The sequence below is a fragment of the Bombina bombina genome, chromosome 3, assembly GCF_027579735.1.
Source record: "Bombina bombina isolate aBomBom1 chromosome 3, aBomBom1.pri, whole genome shotgun sequence".
NCBI lineage: Eukaryota > Metazoa > Chordata > Amphibia > Anura > Bombinatoridae > Bombina > Bombina bombina.
This window is the reverse complement of record NC_069501.1, coordinates 253,370,671-253,391,464: the sequence shown is the minus strand read 5'-3', so window position 1 is coordinate 253,391,464 and position 20,794 is coordinate 253,370,671. Positions and strand designations below refer to the sequence as shown.

General features: G+C 38.4%; 1 protein-coding gene across 1 annotated transcript in view; it reads left to right on the top strand.

The window, feature by feature from the left end:
• The window catches only part of COL26A1 (collagen type XXVI alpha 1 chain), a 743,138-nt gene that overhangs the window by 180,247 nt on the left and 542,097 nt on the right, over nt 1-20,794 (top strand). The window lies entirely within an intron of this gene.

Genomic DNA, 20,794 nt, shown 5'->3' with positions numbered 1-20,794 from the left:
ATGGTTGAAGGATCAATTTACCAAAAAGTTCATTGATTCCTCAGACAAGGGTAACCTTTTTAGGTTTCCAGATAGATTCAGTGTCCATGACTCTGTCTTTGACAGACAAGAGACGTCTAAAGTTGATATCAGCTTGTCGAAACCTTCAGTCACAATCATTCCCTTCGGTAGCTTTATGCATGGAAATTCTAGGTCTTATGACTGCAGCATCGGACGCAATCCCCTTTGCTCGTTTTCACATGCGACCTCTTCAGCTCTGTATGCTGAACCAGTGGTGCAGGGATTACACAAAGATATCTCAATTAATATTTTTAACACCGATTGTACGACACTCTCTGATGTGGTGGACAGATCACCATCGTTTAGTTCAGGGGGCTTCTTTTGTTCTTCCGACCTGGACTGTAATTTCAACAGATGCAAGTCTGACAGGTTGGGGAGCTGTCTAGTTTCTGCGGTTCATATCCCAGGTATAGACAATTGGGAAGCGGATTATCTCAGCCACCAAACATTACATCCGGGCGAATGGTCTCTTCACCCAGAGGTATTTCTTCAGATTGTTCAAATGTGGGGTCTTCCAGAAATAGATCTGATGGCTTCTCATCTAAACAAGAAACTTCCCAGGTATCTGTCCAGATCCAGGGATCCTCAAGCGGAAGCAGCGGATGCGTTGTCACTTCCTTGGAAGTATCATCCTGCCTATATCTTTCCGCCTCCAAGAGTAATCTCCAAGATTCTGAAGGAATGCTCGTTTGTTCTGCTGGTGGCTCCAGCATGGCCTCACAGGTTTTGGTATGCGGATCTTGTCCGGATGGCCTCTTGCCAACCGTGGACTCTTCCGTTAAGACAAGACCTTCTGTCACAAGGTCCTTTTTTCCATCAGGATCTCAAATCCTTAAATTTAAAGGTATAGAGATTGAACGCTTGCTTCTTAGTCAAAGAGGTTTCTCTGACTCTGTGATTAATACTATGTTACAGGCTCGTAAATCCGTATCTAGGGAGATATATTATAGAGTCTGGAAGACTTATATTACTTGGTGTCTTTCTCATCATTTTTCCTGGCATTCTTTTAGAATTCCGAGAATTTTACAGTTTCTTCAGGATGGTTTGGATAAAGGTTTGTCTGCAAGTTCCTTGAAAGGACAAATCTCTGCTGTTTCTGTTCTTTTTCACAGAAAGATTGCTAATCTTCCTGATATTCATTGTTTTGTACAAGCTTTGGTTCGTATAAAACCTGTCATTAAGTCAATTTCTCCTCCTTGGAGTTTGAATTTGGTTCTGGGGGCTCTTCAAGCTCCTCCGTTTGAACCTATGCATTCTTTGGACATTAAATTACTTTCTTGGAAAGTTTTGTTCCTTTTGGCCATCTCTTCTGCCAGAAGAGTTTCTGAGTTATCTGCTCTTTCTTGTGAGTCTCCTTTTCTGATTTTTCATCAGGATAAGGCAGTGTTGCAAACTTCTTTTAAATTTTTACCTAAGGTTGTGAATTCTAACAACATTAGTAGAGAAATTGTAGTTCCTTCATTATGTCCTAATCCTAAGAATTCTAAGGAGAAATCATTGCATTCTTTGGATGTAGTTAGAGCTTTGAAATATTATGTTGAAGCTACTAAGAATTTCCGAAAGACTTCTGGTCTATTTGTTATCTTTTCCGGTTCTAGGAAAGGTCAGAAGGCGTCTGCCATTTCTTTGGCATCTTGGTTGAAATCTTTAATTCATCATGCTTATGTCGAGTCGGGTAAAACTCCGCCTCAAAGGATTACAGCTCATTCTACTAGGTCAGTTTCTACTTCCTGGGCGTTTAGGAATGAAGCTTCGGTTGATCAGATTTGCAAAGCAGCAACTTGGTCTTCTTTGCATACTTTTACTAAATTCTACCATTTTGATGTGTTTTCTTCTTCTGAAGCTGTTTTTGGTAGAAAAGTACTTCAGGCAGCTGTTTCAGTTTGAATCTTCTGCTTATAATTTAAACTTTATTTTGGGTGTGGATTATTTTTCAGCGGAATTGGCTGTCTTTATTTTATCCCTCCCTCTCTAGTGACTCTTGCGTGGAAAGATCCACATCTTGGGTAGTCATTATCCCATACGTCACTAGCTCATGGACTCCTGCTAATTACATGGAAGAAAACATAATTTATGTAAGAACTTACCTGATAAATTCATTTCTTTCATATTAGCAAGAGTCCATGAGGCCCACCCTTTTTTGTGGTGGTTATGATTTTTTTGTATAAAGCACAATTATTCCAATTCCTTATTTTTTATGCTTTCGCACTTTTTTCTTATCACCCCACTTCTTGGCTATTCGTTAAACTGATTTGTGGGTGTGGTGAGGGGTGTATTTATTATTATTATTATTTTTTTGAGGTTTGGGAAACTTTGCCCCTCCTGCTAGGAATGTATATCCCATACGTCACTAGCTCATGGACTCTTGCTAATATGAAAGAAATTAATTTATCAGGTAAGTTCTTACATAAATTATGTTATTATGCTATATGGGAGAGTAAAAGACTGGTGTGTTCTAGCGTGAACTAAGTCACTAAAATACTCCAAAAATGAATCTTATGCAAACAATTGGATATGTGTAGGGGGTTGGGGTTAGTTCATTTGTTGGGGCTATATATGTAAGCGTGTCCATATGACTAGAGGGCCTAATGGTCAGAGTTCTAGGACAAACTTATGTACATGTAAATTATGTTACTAGGAACTCTGAGAACTATAGGGGATGCTTAAAGAGACACCGTACCCAAAATTTTTCTTTTGTGATTCAGATTGAGCATGAAATTTTAAGCAACTTTCTAATTTACTCCTATTATCAAATTTTCTTCATTCTCTTGGTATCTTTATTTGAAATGCAAGAATGTAAGTTTAGATGCCGGCCCATTTTTGGTGAACAACCTGGGTTGTCCTTGCTGATTGGTGGATAAATCCATGCTGTGCTGTCCAGAGTACTAAAACTAAAAAAAAAGCTTAGATGCCTTTTTTTCAAATAATGATAGCAAGAGAACGAAGAAAAATTGATAATAGGAGTAAATTAGAAAGTTGCTTAAAATTGCATGCTTTATCTGTATTACAAAAGAAAAAATTTGGGTACAGTGTCCCTTTAAGAAATCCATAGACATAAACATAAAGCCCAGTACTTAGGTGATAGAGTAAAATAGGTACAATTAGGTATTAAGGGAGTAACCAGCAAACACTCCCTTATTGGGCTGAGGATCCATAGTAATATATATAGATTGGATACCAAAGGGCTGTATACGAAGAAATTCAAGGGAGTAATCTCTAAGGGTCATGCTGGCTATAAATATACAGTAGCCTTTGCTGAGTGCTAAGTGATAAATGCTATACTGACCGGCTTCTGCAGTCTGGAGGAAGTGAAGTTACTACGTTGAGTGGGAGATAAAAGACTGGTGTGTGCGAGACTGAACTAAGCTAAAAATGTAAGTCTCCATATGGAAATCCTATGAAGCCATGCTGCCACGGCCACTAGCAGCATAGCGACATGCACTAGTATATGTCAGGTTAGGAAATGTCCAGAAGAAGACCCAAATGCTAGGGCGAACTTAATCAACACCCTTGCACTCTGAGTTTAATCCAGGACGTGACCCCACGACAACCTCCAAAAAACAATTTACTCACAATATGGAGCAGGGTTAGCCTATGCCCAAAGTAATTCAAGATATCAGCCAGATAGACTTCTGAATAAGGAACTGGTTTCAGGAAATGTCTTCCACAGAATCAGGAGAGCAGGGATAGTCCACTTATACTCAGACAGAAGAAGGGTAAAACAGGAAACAGTTAATAATGCAGGAGTAGGTAATTTGTTATCAGGCAGTTTGAGGGTTAACACTGTGTAGACAGTCTTTGCAGAGTATGCAATAGGTAAACAGGCAGTTTGAGGTTAACACTGTGTAGATAGTCTTTGCAGAGTATGCAACAGGTAATCAGGCAGTTTGAGGGTTAACACTGTGTAGTCAGAACTAGCAGAGTTAACAACATGTAATCAGGTAGTTTGAGGTTTAACACTGTGCAGATAGTCTTTGCAGAGTATGCAACAAGTAATCAGGCAGTTTGAAAGTTTCACAAAACAAACAGTACTTGCATTGTTTGGAGACAGGTAATCAGGAGGTTGAAGGTTAATCCAGCATAGTAAGTCCTTGAAGAGATTGGCAACAGAAAAGCAGCAGTTAGAGAGATTCCACAGTGAATTCACCACAGAAGCCACAAAGTTAAACAAACAAACGGGCACTGGAGAAACAGGAAGCCCAAAATAAAAAGCCTGATTGTGACATCATCAGGAAGGGGTGGCTCAGACACCTGTCAATCAAGCACACAGAGAGGACTGCAGAGCTTCCCAGCAGCTGAGCGTGACAGTGCCCCCTCCTCAAGGACCCCTCCGGGGGACCCGACCGGCAGGGTATTTCTTGTGAAAAGACTTGACAAGAGCTGGAGCATGAACATGAGAGGCCGGTTCCCAAGATCGTTCAGAGATAGGATAGCCCTTCCAATGGACCAGGTAGTACAGCCGATTGCCCCGTAGCTTGGAATCGAGAATCTGGCTGACTTCAAATTTAGAAGTTCCCTCTACGGAAAGTGGAGGAGGTGGTTTACTCTTGATAGAGTACCGATTGTAGATGACTGGCTTGAGTAGGGAACCATGAAACACTGGATGGATCTTGAGAGTCTTGGGTAAGGCCAGGCGGTATGCAGAAGAACAAACTCTGGAAACAATTCGAAAAGGTCCAACGTACTTAGGACCCAACTTGGTACAAGGTTGTTTTAGACGTATGAATCTGGTGGATAAAAATACTCTGTCTCCAGTACGAAGTAAAGGAGCCTTGCACCTTCTGCGATCAGCATATTTCTTATGTCTTATGGAAGAAGAGAGTAGATTTTGACGAATGAGTTGCCAGTGATTACTGAGATTTTTCACTATATGATCTGCTCCAGGGACTTCAGTAGAACTGGTAATCATAGGAAAGGTTCTAGGTTCAAATCCATAAGCTGCCTTAAAGGGAGAGGTCTGTAATGAGGCGTTATAGCGTGAGTTGTGAGCTAATTCCGCCAAAGGCAATAACTGAGACCAGTTGGAGTGGTGATGGTCTACATAATGTCTAAGAAAAGATTCCAAGGCTTGATTTACACGCTCAGTCTGTCCGTTGGATTGAGGATGGTGTGCAGTAGAAAGAGATATGTTGATTCCGAAGTGCTTACAAAAAGACCTCCAAAATTTGGAAACAAATTGGACTCCACAATCTGAGACTATATCAGTGGGAAAACCATGTAAACGAGATATATGTAGAACAAAGAGTTCAGAAAGTCTTTGAGCTGAAGGCAAGCCTGGAAGAGGTATGAAGTGAGCAGACTTGGAGAACCGATCCACCACTACCGAAATGGTTGTATTTCCAGCAGAAACAGGAAGATCTGTAACAAAGTCCATGGATAAGTGAGACCAAGGGTAATGAGGAATAGGAAGAGGGTGTAATAGACCAAACGGTCAATGAGAAGATTGTTTGTTCAAAGCACAAGAACTAGAAGCAGCAATATAATCCTTAACATCCCTCCTCATAGTGGACCACCAAACATGCTGCTTCAGTTTCCACAATGTATTGGTTATTCCAGGATGACCTGCTGAAATGTTGTCATGAGCCCAACGTAGAAGCTTAAGACGTAATCCTTTGGGTACATACAGGATACCAGAAGGTAGTTTGCAAGAAGATGGTACCCGGACTTGAGCAGCATGTAAAGCCTGTACTGGAAAAGAGGATACTTGAGCCAAAACTTTGACTGGACGTAGTATAGGTTCTGAATCCAATGGAGAAGGTTCAGAAGATTGGAACTGCCTAGATAAAGCATCTGCCTTGGAATTTTTTGAACCAGGAACATAGGAAAGTACAAAATTAAACCTGGAGAAGAACAAGGCCCACTGAGCCTGACGAGGATTGAGTCGTGTAGCTGTTTGGAGGTATAAAAGATTCTTGTGATCTGTCAGAATGAAAAAAGGTTGACTGGTACCCTCTAACCAATGCCTCCATTCATCCAAAGCTAATTTTATAGCCAAAAGCTCCTTATTGCCCACATCATAATTTAACTCGGTAGGATTTAATTTTTTCGAAAAGAACGCCACAGGATGTATCTTGCTGGTAGTTGGATCACGTTGGGAGAGAACAGCTCCAGCTGCTATAAAGGAAGCGTCAACCTCCAAAATAAACTGGAGATCAGGAATTGGATGACTGAGAAGAGGTGCAGAAGAAAATGCTGATTTTAGCGTTTCAAAAGCCTGTACTACCGAAAAGGACCAGTTCTTACAATTTTGCCCTTTCTTAGTAAGAGAAGTGAGTGGAGACGTGATGTCAGCAAAGTTCTTTATAAACTTTCTATAGTAATTGGCAAAGCCAAGAAACCTCTGCAGGGATTTGAGAGTAGTTGGTCTGGGCCAGTCCTTGATAGCCGACAGTTTAGCAGGATCCATCTCAAAACCTGATTCAGAAATGATATACCCCAAAAAGGGGATGGAACTCTGATGAAAAGAGCATTTCTCCAATTTAGCGAACAGGGAATTGTCTCGTAACCTCTGAAGTACCAGTCTTACATGATGTACTTGTTCCTGTAATGTTTTCGAATAGATCAGAATGTCATCGAGGTAAATGATAACAAATTGATTCAGATAATCTCTGAAGATTTCGTTAACAAAGTGCTGAAATACTGCTGGTGCATTGCACAATCCGAATGGCATTACCAGATACTCGTAGTGACCAAATCTAGTGTTAAATGCCGTCTTCCATTCGTCTCCTTTACGGATTCTGACCAGATTGTAGGCCCCACGGAGATCTAACTTGGAAAAAATAGAAGCACCTTGAAGACGATCGAATAACTCAGAAATGAGCGGCAGAGGATAGCTGTTTTTGACAGTAATCTGATTCAAGGCTCGATAATCAATACAGCGACGAAGACCTCCATCTTTTTTCCCAATGAAGAAAAAACCTGCACCCACAGGTGAAGAGGAAGGACGAATAAATCCTCTGGCTAAGTTGTCCTTTATGTATTCCTCGAGAGAGACATTTTCTTGACGAGAGAGGGGATAGGTCCTTCCCTTAGGTAGAGGAGCCCCTGAATACAATTCAATAGGACAGTCAAATATCCGGTGTGGAGGTAACGTCTCAGCCTCTTTTTTAGAAAACACATCACAAAAGGCATGATAGTAATTAGGCAATGATTCAGGAACTTCCACCATAGCTACGACAGGACAAGATGGTTTAGAGGGATTTTGCAGCAATGTTTGAAACAGGTAGTTCCCCAGGAAATAAGTTCTCCTTTAGACCATGAGAAAACTGGATCATGAAGCTGCAACCAAGGTAACCCCAGAATCAATGGTATGTGGGGAGAAGAGATGACATCAAAATGAATAATTTCAGAATGAAGTATACCCACAGTCAAAAGAAGAGGAATGGTAGAATGTTGTATGATACCAGAACCTAGAGGCTGTCCACTGACAGTAGTTACCTTAACTAACTGTTTCTTGGCTTGAAGAGGAATCCTGAGAGAGTCAGCAGAGTTTGAATCAATGAATACTCCAGCAGCTCCAGAATCGATGAGAGCTTGAGCTCGAAACTTGGTGTTTCCAAAAGAGATAGTTACAGGAACAAAAAGTTTAGAATTGAGGGAAGACATGGGATTCTGGCTTAACTCTGTCCCTCTTTCAAAAGTTAAGCCTTGGCTTTTACTGGCCGGATAGGACAGTCCTTCAGTAAATGTCCTTTGGTACCACAATACAGACATAACCCAAGAGTACGCCTTCTATGGCGTTCAGCTTCTGACAATTTAATAGCTCCTACTTCCATGGGTTCCACAGACTCAGGAGATTGGGAATTATTATTAGAAAGACTTGAGGTTTGAATAGGAGGACGAAAAGAAGATTTAACAAAGGATCTCCGATTCCTATCTCTCTCCTGAAGACGTTCAGAATGCCGGGCGTCAAGAGTAATACATAAATTGATAAGACCCTCCAATAAATCAGGGAGTTCCCGAAATACAAGTTCATCCTTAAGGCGTTCGCAAAGTCCTTTGCGAAAGGCTGCCCGTAAGGCTCCATGGTTCCAATCAGTTTCTGCGGCTAAAATCCTGAATTCAATAGCATATTGAGCTACCGAAAGGGATCCCTGTCTCAGATCCAACAATCCTGCCTCAGCAGCTGCAGCCCTCCCAGGCTTGTCAAAAACAGAAGAAAAAATGGACACAAATAATTCCACATCCTGTAGTAACGGATCATTCTTCTCTAAAATAGGGGACACCCAGGCTAGAGCCTTACCCTTCATGAGGGAAATAATAAAGGTGATTTTGGAAGTAGAATTGGAATAAACTTGAGGATTGTTTCTGAAGTGTAAACGACACTGATTAAGGAATCCACGGCATTCTTCAGGATTACCGTCATATTTATCTGGAAGTGGGATTCGTGGTATATTCTGTCCAACAGGTTGAGGTGGATTAAAGACAGCATTGGTGCTAGTAGCAGTGGCAGCAGGAGTCGCCGTAGCTTGAGAAGGAGCAGAGAGGTTATGTAGCAGAGCAGTAATCTGGTCAAGCTTGGAATCCAAAGATTGCAAATGAGCAGAATGATTTCCTAGAAGTTGTCCTTGTAGAGCCACAGCCCTGGATAACTCATCAGGGTCCATATTATGGCCCGTTTGTACTGTCAGGTTAGGAAATGTCCAGAAGAAGACACAAATGCTAGGGCAAACTTAATCAACACCCTTGCACTCTGAGTTTAATCCAGGACGTGACCCCACGACAACCTCCAAAAAACAATTTACTCACGATATGGAGCAGGGTTAGCCTGTGCCCAAAGTAATTCAAGATATCAGCCAGATAGACTTCTGAATAAGGAACTGGTTTCAGGAAATGTCTTCCACAGAATCAGGAGAGCAGGGATAGTCCACTTATACTCAGACAGAAGAAGGGTAAAACAGGAAACAGTTAATAATGCAGGAGTAGGTAATTTGTTATCAAGCAGTTTGAGGGTTAACACTGTGTAGACAGTCTTTGCAGAGTATGCAATAGGTAAACAGGCAGTTTGAGGTTAACACTGTGTAGATAGTCTTTGCAGAGTATGCAACAGGTAATCAGGCAGTTTGAGGGTTAACACTGTGTAGTCAGAACTAGCAGAGTTAACAACATGTAATCAGGTAGTTTGAGGTTTAACACTGTGCAGACAGTCTTTGCAGAGTATGCAACAAGTAATCAGGCAGTTTGAAAGTTTCACAAAACAAACAGTACTTGCATTGTTTGGAGACAGGTAATCAGGAGGTTAAGGTTAATCCAGCATAGTAAGTGCTTGAAGAGATTGGCAACAGAAAAGCAGCAGTTAGAGAGATTCCACAGTGAATTCACCACAGAAGCCACAAAGTTAAACAAACAAACGGGCACTGGAGAAACAGGAAGCCCGAAATAAAAAGCCTGGTTGTGACATCATCAGGAAGCGGTGGCTCAGACACCTGTCAATCAAGCACACAGAGAGGACTGCAGAGCTTCCCAGCAGCTGAGCGTGACAGTATATGCATGGGAAATCTTCCAATGACCCTTTATACTATACATGCATATTATGGCGTAGCAATGAAAGCTGAAGGCATGCTGGTTAAGGGAAGCTTGCTAAATGCATGAGGTATCTATGAACCCAGCTGACCACATTACCCACCAGTAACATTGAAAAACTAAAACATGTGCAGCACAATATATATAGACAACATCCACAACATTAACATTTTTGGCTCTGAAAATCTGCAGAAAACAGAAACTACAATCTTTTAAACGAGTATCTATTTGTGTGAATCAGGCTGATCTCCTCCCGGGGAAATTGGATCTTGCAGCCCACACAAAATACACATAATGCAGCACACTTGCAAAAAGGAGAGAGACACCCCAAATACAATAGAATAATATCACATCAGATTTGTGCCTCACTGTAGTTAATAACGTTGTCTCATTAGCATATAAATATTAATAATATATATAACCCAATTATAGGATTTGTAGGGTAGAAGTAACCTGGGAACATCAACATACACTTTGTTACCTTAATCTTGAGTGCTAGTATGTGGCTCACACACATAGTTTTCTGATCTGTGAAAAGGCAGGTACGTCCTTAACCCATTGAGTTATGATGCCGTAAAACTATCAAGTGCTTTAGTATATTGCATTAAACAAACTAGGGAATAAAACTGCGAGACAATAGTAAATAACAGGGGAACTTGAAGGTAACAGCCAGTTCAAGCCAACTCATGGTGGAGAGTTCAGAAATAATCAGACACATCGCCGCCATAGTCAAAGTCTCTCAAAAGCTCTCAGGGTTCTAGCCGATGCCTATTCTGTGCAGCTTGGCTGAGATGTCTGGCTGCTGCTGTCCGCAGATGAGAAGGGCCGACTGAGCTCTGCCCCCAGGATCATAAACTAACTCCAGACTTATTCTCGGATAGCGTCTTGGTGTTTGGCCAGAGGGGTAGCTATGTACAGTCAATGTCCCTTGGCAACTAAGCTGTGAGGCATGCGCCCCCACCGAGGTCAGCGCTCCTATAGAAGTGCTAGGTACTTGCGTAGTCATGGCCTGCGGTAAAGTAGTAGCAGGGAAGTTGCACAAAAAAGTGTTGGGCTCTGGCACCAGGCAGTCCAAATGAGGAGACAGTCCCAAGCGCGGAAGGTAAGAGTCCCTTCGAGTAGCTGTTCCTCTGAACCGATCTGTCCACAGCTGGTCCCAAGGGACCCTGTGTATTCCGCTGTAAGACACTAGGTCCTTAACTGACATTCTGTGATCGGTTGCTTCGGATGACACACAAGTTAGGCTGTCTCTGTTTAGGAGCTGTGAGCGGTCAGACGTGTAAGTTTTTTCCCCTGTGTCCGCTTCAGACATACAAGATGCCGCCATCCGATAGTTCACTCCTAGGGTGCTTTGCATATGTTGCTTCATAGGCGGTAAGCTCTGTGAGCCCGCAGCTCCCCTATTCTCCGTTATAGGCTGGCATCTTAACATAGCACTGCACCCATCTAGGAACCTATGCATTTGTTCCACAATACTCTCTGCATCCACCATGGTGAAATAGGTTAACGGTCCCCTCAGATGGGGGTTAAATATGACAGTCCTTGGTTAGTTTTGCTCCCAGCTGGAAATGCCAGTCAGGCCGCAAGATGGCTGCTTTAGACCACGCAGATGGGTATAGCGCATCAGGGTTGTGGGATTAGAAGCAAGACGGAGTCTGCATATTGCTGGCTGAGTAGGGAACTTTGAGAAGAAATACATTTTCAACTCTCTCAGAGCTAAATAGATAGCTGGAGGCCTGCAAATAAAAGAGATTGTCCTCAAAATGGCGGCTCTCTCTCCCTGCTCCACAGTGCAAGAGAGCGGCGGCGGGCTGGCACAGTCTCTCCGGGTCCTTTAAAGTTTATATCAATAGGATACCAGCTCTTGGGTTAATCCACAACCGTTTTGGGTATAGAAGGATAGCTGCAGAATGTGGAGAAACCCCTAAATTAGGATCTTGGGCCCGGGAGCTGCACCTGAACACGTCCGACCGGCTCTGCAGTTGGCTCCGCCCCCCCATTTATTAGATTTTAATATTATTTTTATTTAAGTATTTTAGTATTTTTAACTTTTTGTAGAATTGGTTAACATCAGGCAAACACTGCCACATATTGATTAATTTAACTGTTTATATTAGGCTATTCCTTCCCTTGTCTACCATTTAGTTGCGCTGCTTGTTGTAGATATTGGATCTGATGCATTTCACAGGAGCAGTACTCTCTAAGAAAAGGGGTGGAACCTGGAATTCCCAGAGAAATGAGAGCTGCCTCCCTTAGAAAGCAATAAAGCTGTCTGAAATGCATAATCCTATAGGGAAGAGTTAATGTCAAAAGAGGAAACACTGGGAACTGATATAAATGCTCAGTTTAAAGCAAATACAAATTAAAACATTTTTTTGTAAATAGTTTCTTACATTTCCTTCTAGTTTGGTATATATTATATTCCTGTCAGTTTAGTTAAATACCGTATTGTGAATTTTTAGAAAACTTTCAATTAACTAGATAAATTAGTTTGCAGGTATAAAATATATGAGGTCTGTGAGAAATTTTTAGACACACCCAACCAACTCCCCTGTCCAACACCCTCTCTGAAACTGCAAGACTAATTTTACATCTAAAAAAAAGCAAAGTTCAATGGGATTTGTAAAAGATATACAGTAGAGATGCACATTTGTTTCATTACGAATGCTATTTTTTTTTAAATGACCTTTTAGGTGTTAAATACTTATCTTTAGCATGCTGGAGAGTCACGCTAACCTGCTCCTCTTCTTCACAGAGCCCCTTCTTCTTTAGCACAGGCCCTGCGAGCTGCCGCACTAAGCCTGTAAAGAGTCTCTGTGAAGAAGAGGAGTGACTTAGCGTGGCCGGGGCTTTCTTACTCTGTTCTCTTGGTATCTTTATTTGAAAAAGCAAGAATGTAAGCTTTTGAGCTGGTCCATCTTTGGTTCAGCATCCGGGTATTGATTGCTGATTGGTGGCTAAATGCAGCCACCAATCAGCAAGTGCTATCCATGGTCTGAAGCAAAAATTTGCCGCATCGTAAGCTTACATTCCTGCTTTTCAAATAAACATAAATAAAGAAAAATTAATAATAGGAGTAAGTTAGAAAGTTGCTTAAAATTGCATGCTCTATCTGAATCATGAAAGAAAAAAAATTGGGTTTAGTATTCCTTTGAAGGGCAAGTTCTGGAGTCAAAAGTAATTTAAAATACATAGTACAAAATGTAAATGTAACAAAACTTTAATTTCTATATTGTAATGTTTTTGTCTCTCTTTTAGATCCAGAAATGCTTTGTCTAAAATCCTTAGAAGGGTTTTGTAGTACTAACAAATCTTTTAAAGTCACCAAGTCCTCATACTAATAACTGACCATCTCTTTTTTTCAGCCTAATGTTTCCTTTATTTCCTTTTGATTTTTATGTAATTCTGTAAGCTTGTTTGCATTCTCAAAAATGTCAGATATCTTTCCATGACATGTGCTATTATGTGGTGCATGTTCTCTAAGATATGGAAAGTTTTCTCATACTTTAGTGAATCTGCTCACTAGATCAGTGTTTATTAGGATATCTGAACTAAAGTATAGGTGACATAATCAACTGATCGGCAGCCATGGTTATTTTTATTCTGCTCTCATCCAAGGTAATTCTGAAAATCTGTCTGGTTAGTGTGCTCTAAGGATTGGAATTTAAAAACAGCATTACATTATATTATATTTGAAAATTTAGCTTCCATGAAAGTTCTTGGAATCCTGAAATATTCATGAACCTCTGTTGTGATAAGGAAAGGATGAACCGTTGTATTTATTCATTTATTTTATTTTGATAAATAATTATTTGGGAAACAAAATTAGATACTTTAGCAAAGGGGCATCTAAACTCTTTCATATGGAAGATTCCTTAAAGGGACATAAAACAAGTTGGGATAGAAACAAAATAATATAATATATACTTTAAATTACTTTACCTGCAAATTTGTACTGTAGTGCTTCGCCATTAACCCTTTCTTTTTAGTTTCTGAATTGTACAGCTCTAACTACCTCCACACAATTCCTTTTATGGCTGTATCTATGTTAATTGTTCTTTTGGTAGAAAGCAAACGTGAATAGGGATTATCTGCTGGAGCATGCCTAGAAGCTGTGAACTTAGTTGAAATACAATGCTTGTGTCTAAACACTGATAAGAGGGGTGGAGTTAGCTGCTCCAGGCAGCTTAGCTATGTAATTCATTTTGCTTATTTTTGAAAATTATTTTAAAATACCTGCCAGCACTTTTTAAACAATTTTTTATGCAAACTATTTTAAATTAATTAGCCATTTTAGAATATGCACAGATCTCAACATGCGTTATGGCACTTTAATGGCAGGATTGGCAAGGGGCCAAAATACAATACACTTTCATGTGTGGTATATATAATGCTTCAAAATAATATTAGACTATTATCACATTTTTAGAGAAAAACTACAAATTAGTTACTATTAATGAATATAATTTATCTGTGCATTCTAATCTAATCAGATATACAAAGTTCATTACACATAAACATTGCTTAATTACCTAGGGCCTGATTCTCTAATGCTTTCTTGACTGGCAAGCTTATCTAACCAGGGGCATCAGTACTGTGGTGTCCCTCAAAGAATTGTAGAAAGGTTTTATAATAACAATTGGGTAACAAAAAGGCAATGCAAAAACAGTTACTCTGAATTTCATATATGTGGTAGTTTATTTGTCAACATTTTCTGGCCCACATGCCTCAGAAAGTGTGCATATAAAAAGAATGCACAAAATGTAATAATGTAAATAAACTAGAAAGTCTCCTAAAACTGCATGCTCTTTCTGAATCATGAAAGTTTAATTTTGGCTTGAGTGTCCCTTTAAATGGATGAGACAGAGCACATTTTAAACAAATTTCCAATTTAGCTCAATTATCAATTTTGCTTAGTTCTCTTTTGTATTCTTTGTTTTTGTTATCCTAGGTAAGCTTAGGAGCGTACTCGTGCCTTCAGCCATCTGGCAGCAGTGTTTGCAACATTGTTTATATTATCACTATCAGTTATTTGTAGAGCGTCAACAGATTCCGCAACACTAGCAATGTTATACATTGTTACAAACACTGCTGCCATAGACTGATATAGAGATTTGCACATTTCTAAACTTCTATCAGCCAAACAAGGTTTACTCTAAACAAAGGATATCAAGAGAACAAAACAAATTTGATAACAGAAGTAAATTGGAGCGTTCTTTAAAACTGCATGCTCTACCTGAATCATTAAAGTTTTTTTTTTTTTTTTACCGTCCCCTTTAACTAAAATTTTATGACAAACCTTAACATTGCTATTGCACCAAGGAGAGAGCAGGCGTTTTATGTAAGAACTGTCACATTATTTATAAAAAAAATACTGATTGCACTCTAGATAAATTGAGAAAAGGTCAATCAATCCCATTCCTTGCATTAAAGGTAATTCACTAGCTGATGAGTAACTGGTTTACAACGTGCAGATGCCAGGATTTATCAGCCTTTCATTCTCTGTCCTGACTTATTTCAGCATAACTTTTCATCACTATTCTTCCATTCCCATGGCCTTTTTGGCAACAAAGACAAAAGGCTGGAAGTTCATGACTTAGTATTGATCATTAAGTTCCCTAAGGTGAATTCCCGTTGAGCAGCAATAGTTATGTAGAGAGAGAAATGGGAGAAGGCCGCATGAACAGAAGTCTAACTTAAATGAAAACCTTAAGGCCACACATAAGCTTCAAAATAATATTATGTTACAAATAAGCTTACAGCGCTTTTTTGTAAGACCTTTAATGTTGTTCCTTAAAATGTATACATTACAGAACACTGTGTTCATTTCTTAGATTCCAAATACAAATGGGTTTCATTTTAGTGAATGAAAAGGAAATATACATCAGATTTGTGCATTAAAGTATTTGAGTACAGTTACTGCTTTGCAAATAATTATGTTAAACAAAACAAAAATAAATATATATATATATATATATATATATATATTTGCCAAAATATATTTTTAGAAGATTGTTTAAAAAAAAAGTGTAACAGTACTTGATATTTACATCTCAGTAAAAGGAAAAATGTCCTGACAAATATTTCATAGCGTGCATTTATTTCCATATCTGTGATATCACAGGCAGTCCTGGCTTCTTTCTTTTTATATCATATTCTATCTTCTTGTTAATTTTAAAAAAAAATTAAATGGTTATATTAAAAGTATATTAATGTTATATTAATAAATTTAAAGTTATGTTAATTATCAATTATTGTTTTGGTTTTAAAATGATTTCTCTCTTTCTTATTAATATATTATAATATATTATTATATAATTTTATAATAAAATTATAATAAATGATTGCAAATGTTATTGCTAAACTAAAAAATATATTGTAATTATTTTAAATAACCCTAAATTGTGTTAATACTAAAGTTCCCAGAAGCCTATTCATTTTTTTTATACTCTCCTAAGTTAATCACAAATTCCACAGCAAATTGATGTGCCAATTCTAACAAGCCTTCAATCAGTTATCTGCACAATTTACTTCTACTGATTTTGTCACAGATAACAGAATTCTATAAAAATAAACTTGAGCTAACCAGTAAGTGAAGGGATCATATGTCCAAGCATACATAGACCTTAAATTCTGTGAGTCGCATTGAAGTCTCAGAATGTTAACTAACTGCTCAAATGTAATATTTTCACTCTAGGAGATATAGAAATATATTTAAAAAAAATATATAAAAAAAAATTTCTTCTATGTGAAGAACAAAGGAGTTTGAAGTATTCCTAACGCACCATCGGGTTTAGAGCAGTTGGTCTAGTGCAGTGTCGAGTTAGTGCGTGAGCGATAACTAATAGGCTTTTTTTCAGTGCACCCCCCCTAGAAGTCTATGGAAAGACGAAGTTAATGAGGTCGCAGTATGCAAAGTCCTTTTTACTTTTCAATTAAATTTGTGCACCAGTTGTAATCTGACTCAGTATGTTTTATAAAACCGTATTGTATGCAAACTTTGTCTACAGCTTGTGTATATTTTAACATACAGTTCTGCTGTTGATCATTTTGTAGAAGAATGTTACATTCATGTATTTTATTGATTTTTTTTGTGTAATCAAAATGTTATATATTTGAGTTCACGTTTGGGTAGGAAATTATAAATAAAATGTTCACTTTGAAAATGTAAGTGGACAGTTTTAATAAAACTTTATCAAGAACAATAAATGCTAAGCATTTTAATTACGACTGGACAACTGCTTATTGTAAGAAAGGGTAGTTTTGAGTTAAAAATATATATATATTTATGGATAAGAATGAATTGTGACCGGGATTAAATCATTTTAAAGGATTGGTGACTCTGATTTAACAGAAATTATGACAAATTCCAGGGAGCCCATAATATCCCACGTAAGAAATTCTCACATTAACAATGAGGGAAAATTCAAAAGCTTTGATGTGAGTTATTATGTCTGTTACCCAGATCACTAACATTTAAGTCTATAACTTTGAAAGCTGAACCCCAGGGATATAGGGTAAAGCTGAAGGTCAGTGAATTTTGCAAAGAATCCCGTGAGACTTATTTAGACAAGAAGAAAAAGAACATAAATTATAAGCAAGATAGCATTCTTTCCTTTTAGGAGTAACTTATTTGTGTATCACTAACAAATAGTACCCAGGAAACACTACAGAAATATAACTTTATCCAGTGAGGCTAGACTAGAGATAGACAATCAGTTTCCATTGAAAGGTCCACCTTTGCAGCCCTTAAACCCTCAAACCCTCAAAGAAGCTGCACAAAGTTTTTAATGTATATGACTCAAGGCATTCATAAAGTTTTGTGGATTATCAGTAGAAATTTACTGCATTTCTATTCATAGTTATAATAATACACAGGTGTCATGGTATAAACCAATTTGCTTGCAGGAAGAGAATCATTGTAAGTATTGCAACCTGTGCTGAACAGAGATTTGTTCAGTCTGCCATGCCCTGTGTGAGATCTTTACCTTGTCCATCTGTCCAGTATCTCACTCTGAAGGTCCTCTCAACCACTCTGTCATCTGCTGTAGCTCTGCCTGTCTGCTAATCCAGTCCTGAGGTTTGAGGCCTAAAGCACAGCAATTTGCTGAAGGAAAAGGAACATGAGTTCCACTAACCTATGTGGCAAAAGCCAGGTACTGCAAGCTAATAAAGATACAGATGCACTTATTACCAAGGGATCTATACTTTGTATTGTATCTCATCCTGCTGGAACACTCTCAAAGGATGAGTTATAACCCTATAAAATCCAGCAACTTCAAGCAGTACTTGAACATTGCTGCACTTTGTGACTGCGTTTCCTGGCATTCTGTGTTTGCTGTTTTCCTTTGTAGCATATTTGTCTTTGGATCCTTGCCTATCTCAACTGCTCTATTGCCTTACCCTTACCTGCTGTATTTGCGGATTTGACTGATTACTGGAACTGACCCCTGGCTTTGGTATTTGGACTGTTCGATTGTAACAGACATAATTGTGGTACTTGAGTCAGTCTTATGATACATTAGCATGTTAAAGAGCATTACTTGTTTGAATCGTACCACTATAGTCTATTCATGTTGCAATATTGCAATTTTTACTGACATTCTTATTAAATAACATGGTGATAAATGGTCAGCAACTGGTAACCTAGAACATTTGGATATTGAAGTCTTCCTTTGTGGCCCCCATTCTTCCCCCATATTTAACTCCAGAACACACCTGCTGTCTGGGGTAAACATACCTCTTGCTCTGGTTGTGCTGGGACCCGATGTACAGAGGTAGTGGAGAGGGGTCTTTTGCAGGTAGCAAGACAAAGCAGGTTAGGATTAAACCAGAAGTCTGTCCAATTAGCAACAGAACAGGCAAGAGCAAGGCAATAGAGCAGTCCAGATAGCCAAGTCAGGGGTTAATTCCAGTAATCAGTCCAATCAGAAAACACAACAGGTAAGGGCAAGGCAATAAATTAGACTGATTACTGGAATTGACCCCTGATTTGGCTATCTGGACTGCTCTATTGTTGTATATGTGGTTGACTTGAGATGTTAGGCTAAGAGAAATTAATAAGTAATTTACCAATTATGAGAATTATGAGTCAAAATATGGCATAAATAGTTGTGGTTTGGTTAAGTGGACGGGTGGAAGACTTTTTAGTCCTTAATGCCACTGGTAGTGGTACAATACCAATAATTATACCATGCTGAATGGTTATCCTCTGAAGAGAAATACTTGACTGACACATTTACTTTTTTTAAAATATAATAAACCCTCACTAATGTGTAAAGTCATTTTTTCTTTTAGGAGACCTGTATCCTTAGCTGTAGGGTCTATGCTCCAGCCACTTGCTTAACATTCTGTGTGTGGACTACATATACTAGTGCTAATTGATTGTTGCGCTAATTCTTAAAGGGATAGAAAGGTCAAAATTGAAATGTGCATGAATGCATATAAATTTGAAATAGACACATTTTTGCAATATACTTTCATTTGCAAAAATGCTTCTAGTAAAAGTTATAACTAGTTTCTCTGCGGCATACGCACATATCCTGTGAGGGCCCGTGCACCAGTATTCACACATCACACCTTTGTAGAGAGTCAGCAGTGGCTTGTTTGACTCAAATTAACTTGCCTTTTGCCACATAGGTTAGTGTAAGTCATGCTCCTTTTCCTTCAGCATATTGCTGTATCTTCACAGAAGCAATACACACCACGGCCAACTCACTGAGCAGGCATGGTGTTTGAATACTGGTGCACATGTCTTCATAGGATATGTACATATGCTGCAGAACAAACTATAATAATGTTTACTATAAGCATTTTAACTAGTGGAAGTACATTGCTTCTATTTCAAATTGAAACGCACCTATGCACATTTATCATTTTACATTTTCTATCCCTTAAAATAAGACTTTCCAATTACTGTGTGACTGTGTATAGATAATATTCTGGTAATCTCTGTGGGTGGGTGTAGAATCCAGTATTTTTCTTGTTTATCAAGGTTGTTTTATTTGATACAATCATCATTATTGGTGGTTTTAATTGTTTATTTTGAATAGCAATATTAAATGCAACAAATGAATGGATACATTTAAAGGAACATTTGTACTACTGCATGACTATTCTGCATAACATGGTACATCACTGTATTAACAGATGAATTCATGTGGTGCTTTAACATATTAAATCCCCCTTCTGATGTGTTTTGAACTCTTATTTAAGTCATACAATACTCTTTGTGTATTTGTATCTATAAACCCCTACAGGTTTTTTTGTGACTAGATATTTTAGACGTTGCTGGATAGAAACATTATCCCATGGATTGACAGTTACCACCCAAAGTCTGTTCCTGAAGGACATTTTCTTGTCACAGATCCAGAGAGTGATCAAGATAACTGATAATTGTGCACAACAGGAGCAAGAAATGAGACATATTTGTTTTCTATTAGATATACATTTAGGCCCTTGAAACTTTGGGGGATTTTTTTTCTCCCTAAGGTTAGAATTTCATACATGTTAATTTTGGACATATGTTTGGTGTCTGAATATTTAGATGTTTCTGATTTCAGGCAAAAAGTAGTAGCTTCAGACTTAAATGGAGCTGAAACCCAAAAATTCAATTGTATGATTCAGACAGATCATAACATTTTTTTTAAAAAAAGTTTCCAATTTTCTTCTATTTTCAAGTTTGATTTGTTCCCATGGTATTCTGAGTTGAAGAAATACCCAGGTAGGCATCTGGAGCACTACATGGTAGGAAAAAGTGCTGCAATCTAGTGCTCTTGCAAAAGTATAACATTTTTACAAAACTGCTGCCATTTAGTGTTCCAGAACTGGGTTGACTCCTAAGCAAGGAAACAAAGAAAATTTGATAATAGAAGAAAATTACAAAGTTGTTTAAAATCGCATGCTCTATCTGAATCATGAAAGAAAATATTCGGGATTCATATCCCTTTACCTTTTTTATAATATGAAAGATATTGCTTAAAGGTTCATTCCTGAATAAAAATGCACTATTTCAATTAATTGTTTATATTTTTAAACAAAATCAGTTGTTAATGTTGTGTTTAACCCCTGCAAAGTAGCTAAATACATAATCAAGTTTATCCTCTCTCATAACCCTTGTGCCGCTTCAAATGTGTCTGATGATTGGAGAATGCGCGCGTGTGTATGTTCATGTTTGGCTAACTAGTTGTATCCTTATTTAGGAGCCTGTGTT